We start from the raw sequence: 19,041 nt of genomic DNA on the forward strand, positions 1-19,041 counted from the left end.
CCCACCAGGTCTTTCAATTGGGTGGTTTTCACCAAGATGTCATCGACGTACACTTCTACCGACCTCCCGATGAGGGTGCTGAACACCTTGTTCATCAGTCTTTGATAAGTAGCTCCTGCGTTCTTTAGTCCGAACGACATTACCTTGTAGAATATATGCCCCCTGGCGTTATGAACGGCGTTTTCTCCTCATCCGGCTTGTGCATCGGTATCTGGTTGTAACTAGAATATGCATCCATAAAACTCAGAAAACTGTATCTCGTGGCTGCGTCCACTAGAGCGTCAATGTTGGGGAGGGGAAAAGAGTCCTTGGGGCATGTCTTGTTGAGGTCGGAGTAGTCCACACACATTTTCCACCTCCCGTTAGCCTTCTTAACTAGGACTACGTTTAACAACCAGGTCGAGTAGTTGAGTTCCCAGATGACCCTTGCTTCCAATAGGCTGGCCGTTTGCTTGGCCACCTCATCGGCTCTCTCTTGATACATTTTTCTTTGTCTTTGGGCCACGAGCTTGGCATCTGCCTTCACGACCAGGTGGTGTGGCATGAACTGGGGGTCGATCCCCGGCATGTTGACTGGTGTCCAAGCGAACAAATCTCCATTTGCTCATACCATCTTCATCAAAGGCTCTTTCAAGTCATGGGCGAGGTTTTAGTTCACAAAGGTGAACTTGTCCTCCGTATCGCCGACCCTAAACTTTTCCAAGTCTCCTTTAGGCTCTGGTCTCGGTTTGTCGTCAATTCTCGCGTCCAAATCGATCAGAAAGACCCCGGATGCCTTCTTCGGCTTCTTCCTTAGGGAGAGTCTGGCATTGTCGCATATGACTGCCGTTTCCAGATCTCCCCTTACACACCCGACTGACCCATCGTCAACTCCGAACTTCATTATCAGTAGCTTGGTACATATTACCGCTCCGAATTCATTGATCATTTTCCTCCCCAGGATAAGTTGTAAGCTGTGGAGTCTCTCAAAAAAACAAACTCCGCCATTAATGTCCTCATTCCCAGACCTCCTCCTACTAAGATCGAGAGGGAGATTATTCCATCAGGCTTGATAAAATGATTCCCCAGGCCGACTACTCTGTGCTGGTGAGTCCTCAAACTAGCTTCTCGGAGGCCAAGGGCATCAAACATGTTTTGGAACATGATGTTTGAGTCGGTTCTGGTGTTGACGAGGATTCTCTTGACCAAACCAGTTCTAACTCTTACTGTAATCACCATGGGAGGGTTCTCTAGTAAGTCGTGGAACCATTGGTCCTCCGGTCTGAACGATATCATTGGGACTCTCGTGGGAGAGAGCCTTTGAGTAGCTGATGACTTAGCCAGGACCTTAACGTCCTTCTTTGCTACCAACTTAGACCATGGTGCGACATCCCTCCCAACAATGACATTCACGGTGGTGAGGCCCCGGTCGTTGTCCTCTTCAGGATCTTGCCTTGGTTTCATGGTGTGGCTTCTGTTGTCACCAGATCGGTCGCGCTCTCACCTCCTTGGTTCTCTTATGAGGTGAGAGAACTCCGCTAACTTACCTTCCCGGATCGCTTGCTCCAGAGCGTCCTTCAAGTCGAAACAATCTTGGGTTTTATGGCCAAAGCCCTTGTGGTAATCACAGTAGAGGCTCTTGTTCCCTTCAGTTCAGTCCTTGAGCTGGTGAAGCCTCGACAAGATGCCTTTGTCGGCTATCTGCTGGTACACTTCAACAATCGGGGCCGTCAGGTGGGTGTAGTTAGTGAACTTTCCTACCGAGGGAACGACTTAAAGGTTTTAGCTGGTGCTCCGTCCTTGGAGTGCTCCTTAGGCCTTTTTGCGTTACCGGGCTGACGAGTAGGGTGATAGGCGGGTTGCCGTTTGTTGGCTGCCACCACTTGGCTGACCTCCTCATTGTTGATGTACTCTCTCGCCATGTTTTGGATTTCTTGCATTGTCCACACAAGTTTGGTGGTGAGATGTTTCATGAAGTCTTCGTTCAACAGCCCATTTGTCAGACACAAGCTGGCCACCGAGTCGGTCAGGCCGTCAATCTCCAGGCATTCATCATTGAACCTGTCCAGGTACTTCCTAGTCGGTTCGTCGCTTCTCTGTGTTACCCCCAGCAAGTTGATTGGGTGCTTTGCTTTGGCAATGCGCGTGGTGAACTGAGCCAGAAAAGCACGGGTTTTGTCCGCGAAAGTCGTCACAAAGCCTTGAGAGAGGGCACTAAACCAGCTGATTGCCGGTCCCGCCAAGGTCACGGAGAAGGCACGACATCTCATCTCATCTCATCGCCCACACCTTCTAGGTTCATCTTGGCCTCGAAGGCCGTCAGGTGTTCCTGGGGTCCTGGGTCCCATCGTACCTCATGTCCGTTGGCTTATCAAAGTGCTTCGGTAGCCAGACCTCGAGGATGGAGTGGTGAAAGGGGGTTGCCCCCATGATTACGGGTTGTCGCCGCCTCCTTGGTCTTTCCCTGCTATCTTTTCGGGTCGGGTGAAAGGGGATTGCCCCTATGATCACTGGGGGTCAGGTGTAGATTATGGGGTCTTGCCGTCTTCTCGGTACTTCCCTACTTTCCCCCTGGCCTTCTGACTGGGACCGTGGGGTCAGCGTGTGCCTGGAGCGGTCTCTCCGTGTGCTTCTTCCCTTGGTTTTCCTCCTGCTTTGAGGAGGCCGGGAACGAGGTTGACCCGAAGCGGGCCGCTAGCGCTCCCTGTTTGCTAGCTCCCGCTCCAAGTTTTGCATCCTGTGGCGCAGTTCCTACATTATTCTCGTGCTGTCACTCCCGTTCCCCCAAAGGGACGCCTTTCCTGGGAACGAAAGGGAAGCTCCTCTCGCCGAGGAGGGGATCTTGTGCGTTCGCGGAAGGAAGCCAAGGAGGCTACCCTACTGGTTCGGTGGACCAAGTCTTCCACACGTGGCTCACCTCCATCCTCCCCTTCTAGTGGACCCAACAAAAAGTCCATTCAAGCCATTTCGATTCGATTTCTCTCTGAAATCTTCCCAATGGTCGAGAACTCCCCATAGACGGCGCCAATGTTCGTTAGTCCGGGTGTCGAACGGGTTGGATGAATGGAACGAGTGTGAGGAATGAAGGAATCCTGGATCCTGGGCTGATGGTGAATGGACGTACCTCCCGGATTCGTGTCCTGGGATAGGTGGTTGGAGCCTCGCGACCTCCCGAGCTGTGGTGTTGGAGAGGGGGGAGCCACCTGCAAAAAGGACTCTGACGCTCAAGTCAGAATCCGTACAGATAGAAATGAAATGAGGGTATAGTGACATACCTCGAGGAGGGGTAGGGCCTTTCCCCTATATACTCTGTACCTAAGGCGGATCCCACAGAAGCAGACCCGCCTTCCAAGAAGTTTCCTTTCTCCTGCTGTGAGGTGCTTTGCTAGAGGGGTGAAGGTGTCGGGTCGGCCTCCTGGCTTTGATTTAACGCGCCCGTCGGGTCGGCCACTTGGATTGAGTTATAATGCCGGTTGGACCGGATCGGAATAGATATATTATTGTGTTATCTAATATTATGGTTACAAATAAAACACATTATATTATTTATTTTTTATATTTCTATCTTTATTGGTTTTATACTCCAACCTAGCATTGCGTATGTCTAATATAATGTTTTGATGATTAGATTATGATAGTGTAAAGTTTACTTGATGTTACATATTGTTTTCAGTAATTAAGTTTAATTCAGTTTGTATAAATTTTTTTTAAGTTAGAAGTGAGATTTGAATTTGCAATTTTTAAGTGAGTATAAAAAATTATATTATTTGATATTAAAAAAATACGTACATTTATTATGTGATTTTTTGTTTTTATATTTTTTTAACACAAAATTTTCTTTACAAAATATAAAAATTTTATTTAGAACATATATAAATTTTTACACATATATAGTATAAAAAATTGTGCACACATAATGCATAGATTTTAAAATATTATAAAAAAAATTTATACATAATATAAAAATTATCCATATACCAAAATTTTTTTTGTATCATGTATTAAAATTTTTATACTCAATATTTTTATTAATAATAATAATAATAATAATAACAAAAGATGAAAAAAATTAAACAAAAATAAGAAAAAAAAAGAATTGTAAAGCTTACACCGTTATTATTGTATTAAAATTAAACTATATGTTTAATATTAAAATCCGATATATTAAATAATACTTATCTTAAATTTGATGAATTATTTTCAGTTAAAAAATAGGATTGAATAGTGTGTCATCCTATCCTTAAGTTAGTAAGATATTGCCCATGGAATCTCATATATAATAATCAGCACCAACGCATACAGTACAAACATATACACACACAATACATATGATATAATAAATATATATAACCCACATGCGTGGATAGATACATAATAATATATCTGATATTTGTGCATCTTTGACAGCGAAGATAATATGCGTAACAATCATCCTATATACGACTACATTATTTGTATATGAAAAATATCGATCATCAAATTAACTATTAATATAAAAAAATATAAAAAATAATAAATTTAATAATTAATTTTTAGTATACAAATATGTATTTTAATTAAGTTCTAATTGGCCAACGAATTAAAGTCAAATTATATACTCTTTTTGGGCTCAATTTGGATAACAAACTTAATTAAGCTCCTTTTGATAAAATAACTTAAATAATAAATGACTTTGTTAAAAGTAATTTATAAATAAGTTATTTTGTGTTTTGATTTTTAACTCTAAAAGTGCTTATTTTATAAAAATATAATGAAAAGTAGAAGTATTATGAGAGAAGTAATTTTTTTTAACTTCTTTATAAGTTCATAAATAGCTTTTTAAAAAGTTACAATTTGATTTTAAAAATTGCACCAAACATTAATACTATTACTTTTTATAAGTCAAAAATTAAAAAAAGTTACTTCTAAAATTTTTAAACGAGCCCTTAGTCTCATCTAAAAAATTATGAGTTCAAATTTTACTTTTAACTTAAAATAAAAAAATTTAGCCACAATGAGAGGAAGCTATGTACCACACAAGAGAAATGGACAAAAGCGGCATAGTCGAAACACTGCACATTCTCCTTCATAATAATTGGGTCCAAAGTCTGGTAGGACGTCAAATATTAGCAGGAGCGAGGGTCCATGTTGTGGACGCAAATTATGCATATGCATGTGAGGCGTGACTTTGAAAGTTTCTATCACATTTGTATAAGATTTGTAGTGTGTTTCAACTGTGTTTAATATTTTCGTATCTTCGGTATCTCTATAAGATAATAAAGAAGTGACGTTCAATTTGTCCTTACAATTTTCAGCGATTATTAAAATAGTTATTAAATTTTAAAAATTATTAAGTTAATTTTTGAATTTTCAAATTGTAAATTTTCGTTCATCTCTAATTCAACCATTATTAGCACAGTTCTGATTTAGAATATTATGGTATCAGTGTCACATTCTCAATAGTAAAATAATGTGACAAAAACTTTATAAATGATATCTCTAATAAATTTTCCTTTAAAGAAGAGTTTTTTTTTTTGAGTTTGTTTGAATTTTGTTTAGATTTTTTTTATTTATCTTATATATATTTTTTAGAATTTTTCAAAAATCAAATTTTAGACTTTTTGGATATAAAATTTTGATACTATGTCATGATATTATTTTTTCTAAAAACTTAAGTTAATAAATTCGATGGTAAAATTGTGGCTAAATTCAAACGCAAAGTCTTTTCCCCTTACATGTCCGACGCCTTTCACTTTCTCTCCCTCCCTCCCTCCCTCTCTCGTTTGGTCATTCCTCCGACGGCAATAGTCACTATAGCCGTTGCCGGAGCACCCGCTGTCACCACTGCTACACGTGCTCGTCAAATATGCTGCTGTTACTGTTGTCCCTATCACATCTTCTGTCACGGTTGTTGTTCACGTCACCGTTACCGTCGCCTCTATCACCACGAGTCTTCACTACTATCATCAGATTGGTTGGTTGGTTGGTATGGTTATTACGTTTTTTCATATTATTTTGTGAGTTTAATGTTTCGTTAGAGTTGTTGTTAAATCTTGTTAGTTTAGTTAAATTAAGAATTCTGTTTTAATTAATTAGAGTAATGAATTTTACCTATTCTTTTAAATTAGTTTTTCTTGTGAGTTTAACATTTTGTTAGAGTTGTTGTTAAATCGGTAGTTAAATTTGCTTAATGAAGTATGTTATTAGGAGTTGTTGTGTTACTTTAATGTAAGTAAAAATTAAATTTTTGATGTCTCTTGTTAGTTTGGTTAAATTAAGAATTAGGTTTTAATTAGTTAGAGTAATGAGTTTTACCTATTCTTTTAAGTTAGTTTTCGAATTAGTTTCATTTTCTGATTTAATAAGTAATCCCTTTTATTAGGACGGTGCTATTTTTTCTGAGCTCAATTGGAGTTTCTTTCTTTTGTTGTCTGTGCAATAATATTTTAGGTTGGTTTTCTATCTTTGAATATAATGAATTGTTTAAATTTTATGTTGAACTTACTTTTTCTAGGATAGAATTTTAGAACAGAAGTGGGAGAAGGTCGCATAGTGGCGCCTTCTCGAAACCCTTGTTTGCTGAAAAATTATTGAGTTATAAGGGGTTGCGCTTTAGAACGGTTAGGTATTGAATGCCTCTATGCTAATGATTTATGCCTATAGCTATATCCTATGTATTTATTTCATTGATGTCGTTGAATGAAGTAGAAGTTCTGCCGAATTATCGTTTGAATTGTTTAAAACGTGTTTGATTTGTCAGAAAATGATAATTGTATGTGGCGGGAGCTTCTAATTACAGAGGACACTCTGCCAATTTTTCTAAAAACTTAAATAATTGCTGTTGTTTGTGGTGTTCTAGGGTGTGTGCTTCGATGTGATTCCAAGTCATCCTCTATGGATGTATGAAAGGGATAACGATGGTCGGGACGCGTTTGTCGCTCATGTTTTCAGCATGGAACTGTTTATGTTTGAAAGGGTTTTTAGGTGTCCGTGTCAAAAGTGTCGGCTGACTAAGTGGTCACGACCTGCAGACATAACGCTTCACCTCTACTGTAATGGGTTCAAGGATGGGTATTGAATGTGGACGGAACACGAAGAAGTAGACGGGCAGCGGATTAACCGGTCTGCCTTTAGTTTGACTAGGTCCGGTTGTCAATCAACGAGGATACGGGTGGTGAGACACCTAAACATGGATGAAATGGGTTGGGAGACTAAGTAAGAGAGAAACAACGAGATGGTATGTGAGGCAACATGTGTTAATGAATTGGAAGAGCTTGAAGAAGAGCCTAACCTGGAAGCAAAGAGGTTTTATCATCTATTAAAAGCTGCTGCGAAGCCTTTGTACGATGGACCCATTCATTCGGAGTTGTCTACGTGTGTTAGAATGATAAGTATTAAGTCAGAGTCAAATCATACCCAAGAGTCTTTTGATAAGTGGGCCACCCTTTTACAGCGAACTAGTACCTATAGGGTCATATGACATTCCCCGAAACCACAACGAAGCAAATAAGCTAGTTTAAAATTGTGTATAAATGCAGTGAAAGTTGATTGTTGTTTAAATAATTATATATTGTACTACAATACGGATGCTGACCTTAATGAATGCAGATTCTGTAGATCACCGAGGTTCCAAATCGAGAGAGAACATATTGGTAAATATTAGTTAAAGATAATTCCTGTGAAACAGATGCACTACTTGTCCTTAATTCCGAGGTTGAAATGATTGTATGCATCGATGAGTTTGGCCCCGCACATGACCTGACATAGTAGCAACAAAAGAGACGATGAGATCATAACGCATCCGTCACACGAAGTTTGGAAGCACTTTGACCGGATCTATCCTACATTTGCGAGCAAGTCCAGGAACGTTAGACTGACTTTATGCTATAAGGGATTCACACCCAATTTCAATTTTGGTAACGCGTACTCCTGTTGGCCCGTAGTCATGACACCTTATAACTTGAGTCTCGAAATGTGCATGAAGTCTTTGCTTTCTGTCATGTTCAGAAAATTTTCAACAAACATTTGAAAACACCTAACAGAAATAAGTGAGTTCTTTAAGGAGTTATGTGCTACGAAACTGAGTAAGAATGACCTCACAGTGATGGGCAAGAATATTTCCATCATACTTTGTAAGCTAGAGAGGATATTTCCTTCATCTTTTTTTTACATCACAGAACATTTAATAGTCCACCTACTATACGAAGCAATATTATGTGGACCGGTCCAATTTCGACGGATGTACCCATTTGAGAGGATGGTTAATTCAAGCGTATCATGAATAATAGAGCTCGGAATTAACAACAGCATCTGCGAAGTATTTTTGGCCAAGAAAATTTTCGCATTTTGCTCTTTCTATTTTCAGTCTCATGTAGAACAAGAATTGCAAGGAACGATAAGAGGGAAGATCCTAGTCAAGTGGAACAAAATATCCAAATCTTTTTGTCAGAAGGAGCTGCAATGGGTCAGTGACTACTGATTAGAGTAGAAGGAGATTGAGACCACATATCTGCATGTGCTGCTTAACTGTGAACAAGTTTTACCCTACCTCATGTGAGTTTTATAAGTCTTCGTAAATATTGCAATCAGTAACATACTAGCTTCCTAATCTAATTAAAACTTTGTTGTCCTATTCTATCATATAGGTTATTTTGAGAGGCAAATTCGGAGACATCATTGACCAATTTTCTATGTTAGTTCCAAAAATACGTCGGTGTACAACTAACTAACACAACCGATTCAGAACTAATTGCACTTAGTTGTGGCCCATTGAATAAGGCAACTAGCTATCCGATCTATAATGTTAATGGATATCGGGTCCATACCTTACAATGGTCAATTAGAAAGAAAATAGATAATACCGGAGTTTGGCTTTGTGGAGATTCAGGCAGGATCCATTTTGATTGGTTTAGTGTGTTGCATAACATAGTTGAATTACAGTATTTCTATTGCACTACATACAAAGTGTACGTGTTTAAATGGGAATCGTATGATCCAAATTCGTGACTGTTAAGTTTGAAAACAAATATTAAAAATGATTATCAAACTTTATTAAAATATTAATTAAATATTTATTAAAATATTACCAATTGGTTGTTTAATGCATTTGATCAAGTGTGCAGGAAATAAGATGAAACAAGTTGGCCCAAGGAACAAATGTTTAAAGCCCATAAAAAATTTAGCCTTATACAAAATTGATTCAAACTATAGGCTGAACCTTGGTATTAAAAAAAAAAAAGACAAGCCCAATCATAAGTCTAAGAATCAAGCTTGATGAATTAAAGTAAGGAACCAAGAGACCAAGCTTCATACGGTCAACTCATCATTGGTAACTAAAACTCTAAAGTCAATTCAATTTAATTTTCTTAGGGCTTCCATCGAAAGCTTCTCTATTCTCTCTCCTTTCTCTCTTGCTTCGGTCACGTCATTTCATCTTCCAAGATAAAAAGAAAGAAAAAAGAAAGTACAGAGGGTATGGAGCTTTGAAAGGCAAAAAGATTGTTACCAAATCAAAGCAAAGAAAAAGGGCTTCAGTCTAGTAGCTAGGCTTTCTTGGTTAAAGCACATCAAAAGTTTGTTTCCTCATTTATGCTTCACCGAGGAACAAAGAAGAAAGCTTTAAGGTCTCATGCATGGAAGAAGTAACAATGGGTTAGCACTTTGCTGTTGAAAGCTAGATTGAGATCTAGTCAAATTCAGATTAGGTTTAGAATCTAGATTTGTCCCAAATAGGATTGGGTAGATCTTAGGGAAGAATTAGGGGTGTCCATGGATCGGATCATATCAGCAGATCCGCGGTATTTATCCGCATCCGATCTGATAATTGCGGATATGATCCGATCCATAGACTGATCGGATCGGATCGGATCTGATCCGCACCTATTAAGGATCGAATTGCGGATTTTTATGCTGTATCCGCGGATCCACAGATCCGCACAAAATAATTAAAAAATAAAAAATAAAAAATATATATATGTTAGTTACTTTGTGTTCCAGCCATCTAACCTAACCCTAATCTCATTTTGCACTTCACCATTCCCTTCCTTGTTCCTTCCTTCACGGCACTGAAAGCCTGAAACAAAGTGAAAACCAAATATCCAGACCTCAATCTCAACCATTCACCCCCAATTTATGAAACCGTTCACCCCCTGACCCCCAATCTCTCAGACTCTCACCTATTCTGCCGTTCACCCCACCATTCACACCCTGACCCCCAATCTCTTAGACTCTCACCTATTCTGCCGTTCACCCCGCCCTTCACCCCCGCAATTCCTGTCTGCGCTGGTCGGTTTCCTCCTCAACGTTGACGACAATGAACTATATGTGTGTAACTGCTCATTACATTGATGATGGATGGATGTTGAATAAGAAAATGTTGTCTTTTAACTTGATTGCTGATCATACTGGTGTTACCATAGGAAAAGCGTTAGAGAAGTGCCTGAAAGATTGGGGTATTCGGAAGCTTTGTACTGTAACTGTAGATAATGCTAGTTCCAACTTTGTTGCTGTGAATACTTTGGTTAAAATTATGTGAGAATGGAAAGGTAGTACTATGTTGGGTGGGGAATTTGTCCATCTGAGATGTGCTGCCCATATTTTGAACTTAATTGTTTACGATGGTTTAAAAGATTTAAGTTCTTCTATTGTTAGGATAAGAACTTCTTGTAAGTTTGTGAAGTCCTCTCCATCTAGATTAGCAATCTTTAGGAGGTGCGCACTTGAGGCAAACATTACTAGTCGTCAAATGATTATTCTTGATGTGCCAACTAGGTGAAATTCTACCTATATGATGTTGGAAGTGGCTGAAAAGTTTGAAAAGGTATTTTCTCGTCTTGCGAGAGAAGTTGCTCATTTTGAGAGATATGTTGACGATGAAGGGAGGCCTCCTAGTGATGAAGATTGGAGTAGAGCTCGTATTTTCATGCGGTTTTTACAAATTTTCTATCATGCAACTCTTTCATTCTCTAGTTCTTTGAATGTCACTTCAAATACTTTTTTTCATGTATTGTGTAAGATATTATGCACTTTAAATAAATGGATTGTAAGTGATGATTTGGTGTTACGTGAGATGGCATCAGCTATGAAAGCTAAGTTTGATAAGTATTGGGATAATTCTGATCACTGTTACTCTTCTTCTCCTTTCACTTCAAGTGACAAAGCCAATAAACCATTTTTAATTTATCTAGTGCTTGTTGTTGTGTTCATTGATCCCCATTATAAGTTGAAATATATTCAGTTTACTTTGTCTGAGATGTATGGTGAAGGTGAAAAGTCTTTAAGGATCTTCAAAAAATTGAAGGATATTATTGCTAAATTGTCTGAGCAATATACCATATGGAATCCTCGTCCCCCTGAAGATACTCAAGATACTAGCTTTTCTTCCAATATTACACCAAATCCTAGTTTATACACGAGAGACAATGATAGCATTATGATTGAAGGCCCTATGAGCAAATAGAAACAAACACAGAGGATAAAGTTAAGTGAGCTCAAGAAGAATGAGATGGATAGGTATTTGGAAGATAAAGTGGTAGAAGATTTTAGTGGATTTGATATATTGAGGTGGTGGAGAGGAAAGACTCTGAGGTATCGAGTTCTATCTTGTATGGCTAGAGATATATTAGCCATTCCTATTTCTACTGTGGCGTCTGAGTCAGTTTTTAGCACTGGAGGTCGTGTCCTTGACCTTTATCGTAGTGCTTTGAGTCCCACCACTGTAGAGGCTTTAATTTGTACTCAAAATTGGTTAAAACCTGCTAAGATTTTGGTTGAGCTTGATGAAGGATATGCTGCGGTTGATTCAGGTATATAATGAATTGGTTCATTTATTTTTCGTCATTCTTTATTCTTTATTTTATCCCATTGGCTTTGACATATTTGGTTGTTTAATTGAATAGAATTTTCTGGAGTTACTAGTGCTGGAGATCCTGAAGTTCAAAGTCAATTACATCCTCCTAAACCATCTTAGGTATTATAAGTTTATAACTAAGTACTTGTATTAGTGTATAATAACTTAGACTATTTTTTTGTTCAATTTATTCTAACATGCTTTACTAATTTTTCAATATGTAATATTATAGGAATACACGATTCATGGTTGCTGCTGATGGCTGCTGCCTGCTGATTTAAGAAGAGATGGATCAAGTTGTTTTATTTTTAAGTAGCAAGAAACTTCATTCTCAATGTTCTTTCAACAATCTTAGATTTTAGTGTGTTATAATCTTGGATCAAGTTGTTTTATTTCTGCTAATGGTTGATAAGTATTTGTAGATTGTTTAGATTTTAGTGTGTTATAATGTTGTTGTTTTATTTTAAATGAGGCTTTTAGTATTTTAGTGCTTGTTGTTTTCACTTATTGAAAGTATTTGTTGGAATATTTGTTATTATATTTACTTATTTGTTAGTTTGTATGTTTTAGTTAGTAGTTGTTAAACTTGTTATTTATATATTGTATTATTTTTTTTATTTAAAAAAAATTGATTAAAATTATTTTAGGAACAAATAGGTTTAAAAGTGTGAAAGAAACATTTTTTATTGAATTTTTTACTTAAAAGGATAATTAAAAAATGAGCTTAATCATGCAAATATATCCGCAATCCGATCCGACACTCAAAAACGCGGATATTGTATCCGATCCGATCCGATCCATTGACACCCTTAGGAAGAATTGGTGTTTGTAATCTTGAAAAAGAGATAGTGAAATTCTATCATAGTTGTGATGGAGACTGGATGTAGGCTACATTGTACCAAGTAGCTGAACCAGAATACATCTGGTGTTACTCCTTCTTCTCTACTTCAATTATGTTTCTGTTACTTAGGAGACAAAATGAAAATCTCTCTCTACTCCGTACAAGACAAAAGTAAAAATATCTCCTAAGTTTCAGTGAAAGTACTATACAACAGAAAAAGAAACTAAGATTTAATCCCCTTCTCTTAGTCACTAATAACCATCAGCGACATGGAACACGAAAACAGAAGGATTAAGATATCACTGAACTAAATGTAACTAGGAAATATAGGCACTACGATTCTTTTATTCTACGTCAAAATGCAGGTCAGGTATACTATTTACCTTATTCAGGTTCATACAAGTCTAGTTGGGTGGTTGTGGTTAAAACTAAGGTAAGAGGCTGCATTGAGTCTGATCATACATAGAGGGTCAGGAACCTTATCAGATTGACGACCCAACTCCTTCAAAAATGGTGATTGATACTAGTGAACCGATCTCCCTTCTGTCTGCTGTTATAGATTATGACATCATTGACCTTGGACTAGATGCCGACGCACTTCCAGTAGAGGACGACGATCTTCAAGAAGAAGAAAGGGTCAATGGCGATAAAAAAGAAGAAGACAAGTTCGATGATAATTAGAAAACGTTATCGGAAGACGAGGATGATAAACTAGAGGAAGAAGATGATGAATCTAATTTGGGTTAATGTAGACATAGTTTTGTGATATGTATTTTTTTAAGAAATTTTGCGTATTTGTAATATATATTTCAGTGAATATAAACATAATTCTATGAATGTAATATAATTAACATTATTTCAGGTATTTCAGTTACCATCATTCAATATTTGTAATTTAAATTTTTCGTACTTCACGTCAAATTTAAAGCACTATTTCAATTGTTAATTATCATAAACAAATAAGCACAAAAGTCAAAAAATTAAATAACTACATACAATGGCCATACGAATTAAAAGATTTAATTATTTTGTTAGTCTCTATATTTTTATTAAATTTGTAATTAGATATCTATATTTTTTTTTTCAATTGGATCTCTACACTATTTTTAATTTTGTAATTAGGTTCTTTTTCATATCAAAAATATTAAAATTAATAAAATATTTCTCCCAAAAATATGTGATGAAAGATCTAATTAAGTTCTTAGTTATAGATATATTCAATTTGTAAAGAAACATTCAGCTAATTTTAACATTTTTTTACATTAGAAAAGATCTAATTACAAAATTAAAAATAGTGTAAGGACCCAAATAAAAAATATAAAAACTTAATTAAAAATTTAGTAAAATTATAAAGATCAATAAATAGACAAGATGTTAAAAATTTATTTTAAATTTAACCATTGATAAAAATGAATTTCTTTTATTTTGTCTTTAAAAATTAAACCTGTTATATTAAGAAAACAATAAAATAGTATACTGATTTTGGATACTGTATCCAAAATATTTTACACTGTACTTGCATAATAGTTGAATAATATTTAGATGTTCATGTAAAATTATTCAAATAATAAATAAATGGAAGAAGGGAAATAAAGAAAAAAAAAATAGAGAGAAAAACGAAAACATTACATCAAGCCTGAATGGACCACAGTCATCAACCTAAACCTATATGTGGTCATAAAGAATTCTTAAGTTGGGATAAAAATAAAAAAAAAAATTATTTTTTTGCGTATTATCAAAAAATTTTGCAAGTAGGATTAGTTTGTAAGTTTTTGTCATAAAACCATTCATTCGTTTATTTTGAAAGTTTAAGTTGATAAAAAAAGATAATAGTAATTATTATATTTTTAATATCTTTTTAAATAAAAATATTTTTTAAATTTATTTGATTTTTATACAAATATTTTTTATTTATTTATTTTATGTTATTTTTTATTTTTTAAATTATTAAAAATTAAAATTTAAAGTTTTCAAACATAAAATTCTAAAATTTTGTTATAAAATTATTTATTTCAAAAATTTTAACTAATAAAAAATAATATTAATAATTATATTTCTAATAGTTATGGCCACAAAATTAAGGGAATAAAAATTAAAACAGACAAAAAAGAAAACATTACATCAAGCCTAAATATGGACCACACGTCATCAACCTAAACGACATTTTTATGACAAGTCAGTGAACTTATTACTATATATGATCCTGTTTAATTAACAACTCTTAATTTGGTTTTAAAAATAAAAAAAATTAAGGTTTCACGTTTAATCAAACAATTTTGCTAGTAGGATTATTTTGCAAGTTTTATTAGTTGCAAAATTCAAAGATAAATGCATCTTTTACAAGCACAAAGCACTTTTACAAAAACACAAGACACCCTCCTGAACATACATATTGACAACATATCATACTCTCTATTTTTCCATTTGGCGTTTGCCATCAAGATAATAAACAAAGAGATTAATCCTTTTGGTGAATCAAATGTTGTATCTTATAATTGTTTTCTTCCTCAGGTTCTCAAAGGCTTATTATTCACTAAGGTCTCCGATAATTCATGAATATGAGCATAAATGAAAAAAAGGAAATTATTAAAACATACAGTCTCATACTATTTTAATTGACTGAATTATACGTTGTTGAAAATACTTTTAGATGGAAAAATTATCTATACTACTGTTAGACGAAGAGATTAGTCTTTTACATGAACTAAGAAAATGATTGCATTTTTAAAAACAAAAATACACATCTTAAAAATAATAATAAATAAATTTCAGTAATTATATATGAATAAGAAAAGCTAAAGAACCAGTAAAACTTATTATTTTTTTTCGTCACTTTTAGTTATTAATCTAATTTTTTTAGTTTAATAATCTAATAATATATTTTTAACCTATACTTGTAAATATTATTAACTAAAATAATAAATTCTACTAATCTTCTAATATTCTTTAATTCTATAAATAAACAAAGCTATTCTTAAATACATAAAAATGTATTCAACAATTACTGATCAAAAGTATCATTAAAATAAATATCTTATTATAAAGTATTATATTAAAATAATAATTAATATGATCATGGCATTATAAATAAATAAATTCTTTTAAAGTGTTAAGGTTTTTTTTTTCTTTTTTTCTTTTAACTAATATACCGAGGGTGTATAAATCTAAGTAAGATGTTTGTTGAATTGAATGTAAACTCGAGTGCAGTCCAAAGCTAACTGACAGAGAAAATTGAGTCAGGTCAACAGGTAGCGTGAAACTCGTGTTTCGATTTAATTGCATTGTTTATGTGTGTATATTATAGCTGGAGAAATTACTTGTCACATATATTGACGTAACGTGAAGAAACGACATAATTTATGCATGCTAGTTTGATATAATGGCATGAATTAATTGAACGCACGTTACACTCGTTACCATTCATATGTAAGAATAATAATCTAAATTGATTTACGAAAAATTTAGATAATACTCTCTTGTGTTTAACAAACTTTCGTGAATAAATTCTTAAGCTGGTCGTTAAAAAAATTTAGGTTAATTATTTTGTTTTTAATAAATTTTTATTTTTTAAAAATTTTAAAAATTATTCTCGTATAAAAATTGGTCTCTACGTTATTTAAAAGGAGATTAATTTATTTTATAGTGATTTTTTGGATTTAATTAGTTTATAATAAAATTTATTAAAAATTTATTTATCTAACACACATTGAAAATTTGATTGAAAATAACGAAAATCAATTTGTCTGGCAAGAGTAGTTCTCAAACATTTTTAAACAAAAAAAAAATTGTTGAAACCAAAATCTCAATCTAAAATTTTCTGAAGACTAATTCAGGTGTTTACTCAATTTTATTACTCTTAAAATATTCGAGACAAACTAGTCCTTTCATAGGAGCGAATTTGTCTAATAAAGTTAAGTTATAATACAATTTATTAAAAATTAATTTATCTAATACACATTTAAAAAATTATTTAAAACGACAAGAATACCAATTTATCTTATAAAAATAACTTTTGAGACTTCGAAAATAATAAAAATTCTAAACTATCGAAGCTGAAATTCGTTGAAAAGTAATTTGAGTTTTTACTCTTATATTTTTTATTCAATACCGTATACATTCGGAAGATTATTTGGAAGTCTAAAGTACATACTCTTTTAATATAGTGGTGATAGAATATTCAAAGATCCAATGTCGTTATTGAAGTTGTTTATGTGCTTCAAAAGATTCATATACTACAAGAAATATTCTATTTATCGTTAACTTTATCGTTGAATTTTATATATAAATTCGATGGTTAATAATTTTATCGTCAGAAACAGAAATTTGATAATAAATTTTTACGGTAATTATTTATTATTTTAACCATCAATAAAATTGTCGCTAATAAACAATATTAAATCCGACAAAAAATTCAATGATTTTCAGTATTTTTTTTTATAATGTTATGAATAAGTTCTTAAATGGAGATTTGAACAAACTGGTATACATGTTACTGCCTCCAGCCTTTCGTAAAGGAGGAAAAAAACTCAAGTTTGCAAGTTAAATAAATCTTGAAAGCAAGCTAGTGTAAGTGGTTTCAGCACCAAACTTGAGTATAGAGGACTTGCATCCACTGATTTATTGTTTGTTGAGTTTGAAAAATTAAAATATTGTAAGATGATAATTAAATATTATTAAATTAAAAATAAATTAATTTAATCACACTAGGTCCAAGAAGCATCAATTCAGGTTTAATATCAAGTTTAGATCGATCAAAAAGCGTTTATTCCAACACTCTTGATTTAAAGATTGAGTGGCTGAATTATAAGAAAGAAAAGAAGAAAACAGATTGGCCCATATTCAAATACAAACCTAAATAGTAGTCTATATCTAAAATTCACTTTTTTGAACTTGAATTTCATTTTATTTGAATCTATTCTCTTCACATCTATCGAAACTAAAACTTTTTTTTTCTTTTTTTTTTGTAAGAAAAAGTCATTGAATGAAAAAAAACAGAGAATTAGACTTAGAGAAAAAGTCATATATAATTATCTCAGAAATTCTTTGTAAGTGTTTCTGTTTTATTGTCATAATCCTGAGAGGATTCCCCCTCAAGTTAGGTTAGTACTTTGCTGTTGAAAAGTTAGCGTGAGTTCCTAGTCAAGTCTAGTTTGAGTTAGAAACTGAATTTGTCCCAAATAGGATTGGTTAGAATCTTAGGGAGAATTGGTGAATGCAATTCTATTGAAAGATAGTGAAATTCTGCCACTATTGTGATGGAGACTGGATGTAGACTATGTTGCACTGAGTAACTAAACCAAGATATATCTATGTGTTATTATCCTTTCTCTTCTCTGTTTCTGTCTGCTTTAAAGGAGACGAAACAGAAGTATCTCCTAATTCTACTATCCGGCGAAAACTTCTTTATAACACTCCTTACACGTTACTCAGTTTTGGCTCCTACCACTTCAAGAGACAAAACTAGAGTCTCTCCTGTTTTCTACTTAAAGTATATCAACTAAACTCAAGGTTGAAAACAAAACAAAAAGGAGGCCAAGATTCAACCCACATTCTCTTAGCCACGGATAACCATCATAATTGATTTGGCTTCAAAATTTACTTTAAGTGTTGCGAGTTCAAGTATCAATTACTCCAATAATCTTCTATGATAACACAAGTGTTGTTTTGTTGATAGCAAACTCATTTTTTATAGTTGAACAAAATACTGAGTTAGATTTTCACTTTGTAAGAAAAAGAGTAAACTGAAATAAGTTCGAAGTTATTCATATTCCAGTAGCAAATTAAATTGCTTACATATTTAAAAAACTAGTGTCCCTTGATTTTTTTGAAAGATATCGGCACAAACTCCTCGCTACACTGATCACAGCACGTACTTGGTAGTGCTAATTAATTAATAATATGATAAGTATAAAAATTGTTAAAACAATCCCAAATTGAAAAGGACTTTGAGTCATTAAAATTTTTTATTTTTGGGGTCGATTTGATCTAATTATATAAACTTATCATGTTAGTAGCCAATTAAAAATGTTAGGTATGTTGTGCAGTGTTATTTAATGTGTCATATTAGCAAATTCTAATGATATTAACAACCAAAGCGATAGAAGGACTAATGTGATCAATTTAAAATATTTTAAAGATGAATTTGATTAAAAAAAACTTTCATAAATCAATATAAAAAATAAGTGATCTTTTATAGACAAATTTAATCCATTTATTCAAGTTTATGTGCATAAGGGTCCAATAATTCAAGAAACAAAAGATCAAGAATGGGAAAAGAAAGCATACAATGCAGTTACTTAGGCAGCAAGCAAATTAGTTATTAGTAGGTTAAGTTTCTGTTTTCTGGTTTTATGTTAATTAGTGTGCTTGGCTCTAATAAAGGAGTGATGTGTGT

This window comes from Arachis stenosperma, chromosome 1, assembly GCF_014773155.1.
Source record: "Arachis stenosperma cultivar V10309 chromosome 1, arast.V10309.gnm1.PFL2, whole genome shotgun sequence".
Classification (NCBI taxonomy): domain Eukaryota; kingdom Viridiplantae; phylum Streptophyta; class Magnoliopsida; order Fabales; family Fabaceae; genus Arachis; species Arachis stenosperma.